Source organism: Pleurodeles waltl, chromosome 4_2 (assembly GCF_031143425.1).
Source record: "Pleurodeles waltl isolate 20211129_DDA chromosome 4_2, aPleWal1.hap1.20221129, whole genome shotgun sequence".
In the NCBI taxonomy this organism is placed as follows: Eukaryota; Metazoa; Chordata; class Amphibia; order Caudata; family Salamandridae; genus Pleurodeles; species Pleurodeles waltl.
Window position 1 is genome coordinate 269,059,545 of NC_090443.1, and position 10,204 is coordinate 269,069,748.

A 10,204-nucleotide genomic window follows, 5' to 3' on the forward strand; every position below is an offset into this window, starting at 1 on the left:
GTTCACAATAGGTTTCAATGGGAGACCCAGGGGTCTCTTCAGCGATGCAGGCAGGCAAGGGGGGGCTCCTCGGGGTAGCCACCACCTGGACTAGGGAGAGGCCCTCCTGGGGGTCACTCCTGCACTGTAAGTCAGATCCTTCAGGTCCTGGGGGCTGCGGGTGCAGTGTCTTTACCAGGCGTCGGGTTCCTTGAAGCAGGCAGTCGCGGTCAGGGGGAGCCTCTGGATTCCCTCTGCAGTCGTCGCTGTGAGGGCTCAGGGGGGTCAACTCTGGCTACTCACGGGCTCGCAGTCGCCGGGGAGTCCTCCCTGTAGTATTGGTTTTCCACAGGTCGAGCCGGGGGCGTCGGGTGCAGAGTGGAAAGTCTCACGCTTCCGGCGGGAAATGTGTGGTCTTTAAAAGTTTCTTCTTTGTTGCAAAGTTGCAGTTTCTTTGGAATAGGGCCGCTGTCCTCGGGAGTTCTTGGTCCTTTTAGATGCAGGGTAGTCCTCTGAGGCTTCAGAGGTCACTGGACCCTGGGGGACGTATCGCTGTTGTAGTTTTTCTTGAAGTGGGGAGACAAGCCGGTAGGGCTGGGGCCAAAGCAGTTGGTGTCTCCGTCTTCTCTGCAGGGCTTCAGGTCAGCAGTCCTTCTTCGTCTTCAGGTTGCAGGAATCTGGTTTCCTAGGTTCTGGGGTGCCCCTAAATACTGAATTTAGGGTGTTTTTAGGTTTAGGAGGGCAGTAGCCAATGGCTACTGTCCTTGAGGGTGGCTACACCCTCTTTGTGCCTCCTCCCTGAGGGGAGGGGGGCACATCCCTATTCCTATTGGGGGAATCCTCCAAAATCAAGATAGAGGATTTCTAAAGTCAGGGGTCACCTCAGCTCAGGACACCTTAGGGGCTGTCCTGACTGGTGGGTGACTCCTTCTTGTTTTTCTCATTATCTCCCCTGGACTTGCCGCCAAAAGTGGGGGCTGTTTCCAGGGGGCGGACATCTCCACTAGTTGGAGTGCCCTGGGGCATTGTAACACGAAGCCTGAGCCTTTGAGGCTCACTGCTAGGTGTTACAGGTCCTGCAGGGGGAGGTGTGAAGCACCTCCACCCAGAGCAGGCTTTTGTTTCTGTCCTCAGAGAGCACAAAGGCCTTCACCACATGGGGTCAGAAACTCGTCTCTCAGCAGCAGGCTGGCACAGACCAGTCAGTCCTGCACTGAACAATTGGGTAAAATACAGGGGGCATCTCTAAGATGCCCTCTGTGTGCATGTTTTAATAAATCCACACTGGAATCAGTGTGGGTTTATTATTCTGAGAAGTTTGATACCAAACTTCCCAGTATTCAGTGTAGCCATTATGGAGCTGTGGAGTTCGTTTTTGACAAACTCCCAGACCATATACTTAATATGGTCACACTGTACTTACAATGTCTAAGAATAGACTTAGACACTGCAGGGGCATATTGCTCATGCAGCTATGCCCTCACCTGTGGTATAGTGCACCCTTCCTTAGGGCTGTAAGGCCTACTAGAGGAGTGACTTACCTATGCCACAGGCAGTATTTTGTGGGCATGGCATCATGAGGGGGATGCCATGTCGACTTTGTCTTTTTCTCCCCACCAACACACACAATCTACAATGGCAGTGTGCATGTGTTAGGTGAGGGGTCCCTTAGGGTGGCACAACATATGCTGCAGCCCTTAGGGACCTTTCCTGGTCACAGGGCCCTTGGTACCACTGGTACCTTTTACAAGGGACTTATCTGTGTGCCAGGGGTTTGCCAACTGTGGAACAATGGTACATTTTAGGTGAAGGAACACTGGTGCTGGGGCCTGGTTAGCAGGGTCCCAGCACACTTCTCAGTCAAGTCAGCATTAGTATCAGGCAAAACGTGGGGGGTAACTGCAACAGGGAGCCATTTCCTTACAAGGGTAATTTAATGGAAAGGTTGGTAGTAAAAACGTAGGATTTCCTTTTTATTTTAATCAAGCTTGTGTCTGTTGTATGTTCCTTCCTGCAAGTGACTGTTTAGGTGCTAAAATGCCAATTAGATAAATGCGATGTCCAGCAGGAACTTTTTTAGCTTCTTACAGTTCCTCTGTTGGTAGCAGAATGGGATCCTTAGGTACCTTTCTGCAATATATTAAGAAAGAATTGGGACTGGCTACTCGTATAAGTCAAAGGTCCCAGCTAATTGACAAGCTCAGACACTTACGTGGCATTATGCAGTACATTGAAAATACTTTAAAACAGGTTCACAAATGAAAGATGAGATGACCTTGTAGAAAGTAGACAGAGGTACAGAGTTGGGGTAACACATAAAAACCACCATACTCTTTGTGAAAACTGAGACATCCTCTACCACTCATGGACAATTCTGTGTAGATGAAAAATGTTTGGGGTGCAGTGAGTGTCCAATAGAAATAGGAATTGAGAAATTATGTTTCCATCACAGAAACACTACTTGGAGGTGATGATAATCCCCCATCTTGGCTAGGGGGAATCAGTACTAGAACCAGATAAAATAGAGCCAGCAGTCGTCTCTCACATCCATTCATACCCTCTTCCCCCTTCCACATCCTATAACAGATGGGCTGGGGCAATACAAATGTATCTTACTTTCTCAGAGCATCGTTCCACCTGTGTGATGAATGTGGCACAGCTGAAGCAGTGGATTGTATGGAGATGAGACGATCTGCTCTTCTAGTACCAGGACTGCCATGTGTCCCTTTCTTCTACATCTACGGAATTACACGTGGTCAATACATCAGCTGGATGGAGTCCAAGGAAGCCATGTGTCTGCTCTGGGGGATCCTTCGGACAAAGTTGATTGGTCTCTTTTCTGAATGTGCTGCACCACAAGCTCCACTCCTTGCTCCAATACCTGGGGCAGGACCTCCCTCTCTGCGCTGGAGAAGACTTCCAAGGTTTGGTGCTCAACAGAGGTCCTGCCCTGTGGCCACCCGATACCGACCTGGAGCCGCACCATGTCATTGGAGTGCAAAGACTCAATGCAGGAACAGACTCCATTGTGAACCCTGGCACTTCCTACAAGCTTCAAGGACACCTTCCCAAGGGGCTTGTCCAGCTCATCGTGGAGGAGGTATATGTCTTCTGGACCCAGACCAAACCTTTCGGCAGCGCTGGCCACACTCTCGCCATTAACGTTCATCAGTCTCCGAGGCTTGAGTAGCACCAGCCGTGTGTGGCCCAGGGTGGCCATGACCATATCTGCTTGGCACCGCTTGTCCATGTTCCACAGCAACATTCAGTTTGTGGGCCAGCTGCTGGAGGACAGCCATGCCCACGCTGTGCCTGCTTCCACCATGCCATAGTTCCCCAGTCCAGCAACCAGCACATACCTCCCCCAGGCTGCAGTCTCCCCCACGGCCCCGGCAGCAACGAACCCTGAGCAGAGGCTGCATAGCAGCATGGCGCTTGCCAGACCGGCCATCCCAGGGTGCCTTCTAGTACTCTAATTTTGTATCCAGGTTCTGTGAAGTCCAGAGGTGGGAACAAAAAACATAAACCAGGAGCAAGAGTGTGAGCCAGTCATATGTTCCTGTTACTGCTCTGGCTCTGGGCCCTAACTCTAAATTCCAGGGTCCAATGAATTTTTCTTCTCTGTTCTGAAGGGTGAGGAGATAATTCATGAAATTATTCAAAATTAATTACAGTGTAACTCAATGGTCACACATTAAATTCAAGAGACCAACTTATACTTTAAAAGGCTTTATGTAAACTCAAATTCAAACTCACATATACGAGTCTCAAAATCCTAGTATAAATGTACAGAATAACCAAAGGTGAATCAAACCAAAATTTAACTAACATGTAAGAGACCACTAATTCAATTGCTGTAATGCAGAAAAAGACGAAAAACAGTTGATGTAGGGAGTTCTAATCCAAGTTTTCCTGCCTAACCATTTGATCTAAAATCCTATCCATGCTAATATTTTATTCATTCAGGAAAGTAGTCAGCACAACAGAACTTATGGAGAAGATTTCATCAAGAAAGGTATGATTGCATGAAGCCACTTATAATTTAGAGTTCAAAAGAGGTATCTGAGTAGGCTCTGTTCTCAGCTAAGGACAGAGGGAATCTGAAACTTACCGCTACCTAAACCACACTTTAATCTTATTTCTTCCAAGGATGATCTCATAGAAAAATACCTTTCCAAGTTCAAAAACCTAGCCACAAATTATAATTTGCTAATTGACACTTCAGCCTTTTGGCGTTGACCTTGGTCCACCCTTGTGCTTTGGAATTCCACAAGAGTTACAGCTGCCAGCCCAGGATTTTCCTCATATCCTCGAGAAACATTCCACCGGGTTTTTCTTATCATCTCAAACAATGAGCTCCCTATTAACTTGGTCTCAGAGCCTGACACCGGCAGCTTTAGTAAAACATTCAAAAAGCAAACTACAAGTAGAAGGTTAAAACACAGACAATACCCGGGCTTTAACTCTGACCAAACAAATTAAACATGAATACAATTTCAGGTTAAATAAATTGTATATGTCTTGTATGTCAAAAATGTAATGATTATAATATTTCTTAAACATTGGAGCACAAAATCCAAACGACGACAAAATAAGGCATACATAAAACATTACATTCATCTGTGCACTTTGATCATATATTTCACCGTGCGTTAATTGAAAACATTTCTTTCATTAACCAGAAAAACAACTACTCTTTCATTTCATGTTTTAAGAGGGATAATTGCACAGCCAGGTTACGGTCACTTAACCCACCCTCTGATAACTTTTAGAGTCATCATAAATCCCTTTCAGTCTTAAATGAGACTCTCTAAAACCTTATTGTTTTGAACAGTTTTTGCCTTGACTCCTCCAAACACTTAATATCATGATAATATCTACACTGACTATCTTCCAAGTCAACTCCTGCTCTCTTTCTCTTCTGACATTTGTGGATATTCCTTCTCTGGAATATACTGTATACAACCAACACAACTATTCACACTATTGAAATATTCATCAATGGTCTCAACAAAAAACCTACAATTCCACTTCCCAAATTCCCAAACCACCTGTGTATAGCAGAAAATCCATTTCCAATTGCTTCCTATGCACCAGTCACTTCTAACTCCTTCAAATCTTTCGGCAACCCTGAGATGTTCCGGATATACTTCTCCAAATCCTTACTTTTATCCGGAATAAAGGTACAACATTGTTGAACCTTCAGCATCCAACAGACTTCGCCCTCTTTTGCGAGTAACAAATCTAACGTAAGCGGATTTTGAAAAACCATTGCTCTTATCACAACCATTTCAGTGTTTACCAACAACAACAAGTTCACTGTGCTAGTGGCCAGCATATCCATTATAGACAGTCTCCTAATCTTCAGATCATTCAAAAGCACTTCAACTGATGGAATCAATGCACCAAAGATATCAACCACGATTTCTGTAGCCCTAGATCCTCAGCGAGTTCTGGGATTCACTTACCATACAGGATTTTCAAGATGCTCTACATGATAGATCTTTAGAAATACTATTGTTAGATAACACCTACCATGCCATCCTTTCGGTAATTTAAAATATGCATATTGGCCACAAGTAAAATACACTCCAGGAATCACAGGATCCTTTCCATCCAAAAAGAGTTCACTCTTTCCTCTGACATCATAAATATGCCCACAGTCACTCTTCCCCTTTAACAAAGGATATAGCTCGATTCACAATTTTCCTTTATGTTGCCACTCTAAAGCTGGTAAATTCCCTTGCACTTGATATTCTATTTCTTCCTTCTTCCATCTGTGTTGTATTGGAAGTTCTCTATCTGCATTGGATTAAGTTTCTAATTCTGTCCTTCAATCTTCCGCATGATTCAAAAATGGCTTTTCTATTTCAGTCATCAAACATGTCAAGCGATGTCTTTGTGCATATGTAGTGTCTAAAGATTTTAATGACACAGAATATTTTCCTGCAATCTCGCCACCTATAAAATACAGGTTCCTATTGAGGTGCTTAAACAAAGGAATGTCTGGCAACATAAACTCATAATTCAAAACAGAATATAGAAAACTTCCCTCAATGTAAAATATACTTAGTAACAAACTACAAGACATGCCATTTGTCAATGGGATGTGATGATATGTGATGCGTTCTGTCACAGAAGCAGGTAACTGGCTACAGACATAGCACTCTCTAGCCTTCATTGTATTATATACTTGTACAATAGTTTAAAATACACATTAGCTGAATACTTTCCTCTAGACTCATCTAAGTGTAATGCCCTATCATCTAACATATAAACATTATTATCCTTAGGACTAAGCGATTGTGAGGGAATATTGGGAAATAACCTTTCTTCTGAATGTGTAGAAGAAAACACTCTAGCAACACTACTAAAAATAGAAGGGAAATAAGCAATAAGGCACTTATTATGTATCTACCCTTATTTTTTTGTTTGGCTCCATTGCATCTTTAGAATCAGATCTATTATCAAAGTAAATACGGCAACAGCAAAATAAGTATTCATTTGTTTCACGAATGTGAACAGCAATTAAGTTGTAAGTTCAAAGTTCATTGAGCAACCATGTATAAATCTTTGTGATACTTCCCTAGCCATACTCTAGGTTCTTCTAAATGACAACCCCCTTTCTTCTTCTACTGGCTGGGGCCTAGGAAATCTTTCAAATTCTCTATCCCAATCAATAAACATGTCTCTAATATTTACACAAATCAGGTTCATTGAGAGCAGTGAAAAATGTAAATACAACTCAACCATAATGTTTAGTTCGTGGAGGTTCAGGCGAACCAGTATGTTCATTTCAGCATTCCCAGAACTCTTTATCTGTAGCTGTGTCATTTGCAAAGTAAGTCCACTTTGGTGGAGAATACCTATGATTAGACACTCTTGTTCTCTTTGATTGTCTTAGTGCCACTCCTTCATCGTCACTTTCACTCAGATTGGAACTTTCAGTTTCTTCAGCAATTGTTTGTGACACATTCTTTATGCAGTCTCACTTTCCCTCCTTCCTTCCTTCTGGGCCAGCGGTCTCTAACTTCCACTTGCTTTTTAGTTCCTTCTTCAGAGTCTGATTCTGAGTCTAAGTCATTCACCACAGGGCAAGATTTGTTTGTTGCTGTTTCGGTCTAAGATGTAACTTGTTCAAGACCCCCTTCAGCTTGATCGAGTGCTGTGTCTGGCTCAGTTCAGTCCCCAACAGCTTGTGTGTCCTGTTCTTGTCATCTCTCACACCACCACTGGTTCTTCTGGAACAGGCATTGTCGTGTCAAGGGGACACTGAACTCTGCGAGCATGGGAAACGTATCCTGTTGTGGAGACCTCCACAATTTACAGAGTAGTCATCACAATTTACAGAGTAGTCATCACTAGGATTACCTGGTAAGGTCCACGCCTGCGAGGCTCTAAACACATCTTTCTGTCATGCTTCTTCACTAAGACCCATTCACCTGGATTGAGGTCATGGCATTGCTCTTGATGCAGAAGTGTTGTGGCTGCTCTAACCTGATGAGACACAGAACACACCACATCAGCTAGTTCCTTGCAATAGCCTAAGACCATGTCATCAGTAATATTCACAAATGCATTTGCAGGAATCGCTGGCAGACTCATCGCTTTCCCCATTATGATCTCATCAGGCTACAGTCCAGTCTTTCTATCAGGTACACTCTGCAAGCTCATTAACACAAGAGGTAGAGCATTCGGCCATTTCAATGATGTTAAAGCACACCCCTTTGCCAATCTGATTTGAAAATGCCATTCACTTGCTCCACAAGACCCAAAGCCTTAGGTCTATAACTGCAAAGTAATTGCTGCTCCAATTGCAAAGCTGCACACAACAGTTTCAGGACCTCATTATTGAAATCAGTTCCTCTATCTGATTCCAAAGAGGTTGGGATACCATTCCTACAAATGAGATCCCTCAGTAACAGTTTAGCTACAGTGAGACTACAATTTTGTCTAGTTGCGTAAGCCTTGACTCAATGGGAACAGGCCTATACTACAACCAAAACGTATCTCAATCCATTGCACATAGGAACCTCAATCAAATCCATTTGTATCCTGTTGAAAGGTCCTGCCTTTGTGTGTGACTCAGTGTAACTGGAGTTCTTTCTCCAACATTTTTCTGTTGATACACAATACATCTGTGACACAATTCTTTAGCCATCAACCTAAATTTAGGATTGAACCAATTCTATCAAAACATTCTCACCATGGCATCCCTTCCAATATGAGCTAGACCATGGAAATGTCTATCCATAGGAGGTAACAGACTATTTTGCAACACAGGTCGTCCATCCATTGAAACCCAAATGTCACCATCTCTCTTGACACAACCTGCTCTGACCCAACTCTGCTGTTCGACCTCAGAGGCTTCATCCTGAAGCCTCTTCACTTCATCCCAGCTTTCAACTGTTGTCAGCGACAGGTTAAAGTTAGTCGCATCCATTCCTTCATTTCTGAATTCACCATTGAATGTACAAACATTGTGTGCACAGTATTTTGCGATCTCATCAGCCTTGCCCAAAGTTACATACTCATTTCCAGAATGATGGGCAGGACACCAAAGCTGCACTGGCTATCGGTAAAGATCGTTACTTTCAATTGATCAGAAACAAAACATGCTCTAGTAAGAGCAATCAATCCAGCTAATTGGATGGAGAATATTCCTTGAAGCCAGGATGCTTCAACATATCCAGAAAGGATACAAACAGCATAGGCTGCTCTCAGACTTCCTCCACGGTCTCTTAAGCATGAAGCATCAACATTGCGGACATAATCAGATTCAGGCAGTGGTTCATCTCGGGTGTCTGGGCCTGGTTTGGTGCACAGTTCAGTGACATCAAGAAAATTGTGGTCTCCATCTCAATCCTCAACAATTTCCTGATTCGATATTGGCAGCAGAGTGGCAGGACTCAAAATACCACAACGATTAATAACTACATTCTCTGCAGCCGATGTCACAAGCTTGTATTTGGTAAGTCGACTGCTTGTGAGATGTTGTGTTCTTGTTCTAGTCAACAAAATCTACGGAGTGTGGAGCATACTCAGTTGATGGGTGACCCATACCAATAGTTTCACACCTCTTAATGCTTGTGCTGACTACATCTGCTGGTTTATGGCAGACCGGCAAAACAGAAGCAACATGATCTGATGTGGTGGAAAAGTAGGCCATAGATCTATTAGCATTTTCATGCATTTGAGTTAGCACTAAGAGAGCACACCCCTCCCTCTCACTGCAGAAAATTCCAAAACATGTGTTATAATTGGGCATCCCCAGAGTTGGGGCACAACAGTGAAATTCTCTCAGCCCTATAAATATGACAAGAAAGTTGCTATCCTTTGGTACTGGATTGGACACATCCTTGTGTGTCAGCCTCTAAAGGCTTGGCCGGCAGGGAAAAGCTGGGTATCCACTGTCTACAGTAGCCCACCATTCCCAAAAACATCCAGACTTCCCTTTGTGTGGTTGGGCGGGCTCATTTTCAGTATGGCTGAAATCCTCTTTTGTGACACTTCCTCACTCCCTTTTCAATGTGGTGTCCAAGATATTGGACTGCTTTTTGACAATGTTGTAACTTTCCTGGTGACACCTTATGTCTATTCTCAGCCAGGTGGTTCAACAACACATTGGTGTCATGTTTACAAGCTTCTTGGATATTCAATGCCACAATTTGGTCATTGATGTATTGGATCAAAACTTAGCTGTAAGAAATGACTAAAGATTATAAATGTTTTTTTTAAATACCTGATTCAAAATAGATGGAGATTCAGTTAACCTTGTGGGACGCAACACCACGTTAAGACCCTGTTTCCAAGCAGGACTGCAAAGGGAAAATAACTGACGGGCCTCATGCAATGGTATCGAAAAGAAGGCCTGACAGAAATCAATGATAGTCTTGTACAATCCCCAATTTGCCACTTGGTTTCTGAAACCCATAATATGGGGATGTACAAGGACTTCCTATTATCTCCCTCACAATTTCCTGCTGTATCATGGATTCAATCACAGGAGTTATCCCTGCAATTGTTTTTGGTGTCAAATTATTTTGTGGGGTTCTCTGGAATTTGGCATTAGGCTTAACAGAAATCCAGACAGGTTCTATGACTTTAATCACTCCAATATCCTTCCCTATAAAATCCCACACCTTGTGCTTGACAGTTGCTCTCAAATCTGGGGGGTAAATCATCAAATGTTAGCAATGTCAGCATCATACAACACGGTTCCTTT

At 43.5% G+C, this 10,204-nt stretch overlaps 1 pseudogene; it reads right to left on the minus strand.

The window, feature by feature from the left end:
• Window positions 1-2,743: 2,743 nt before the first annotated feature.
• Window positions 2,744-3,430, minus strand: LOC138293844 (probable peptidyl-tRNA hydrolase pseudogene; annotated as a pseudogene).
• Between the last annotated feature and the right edge of the window lie 6,774 nt (window positions 3,431-10,204).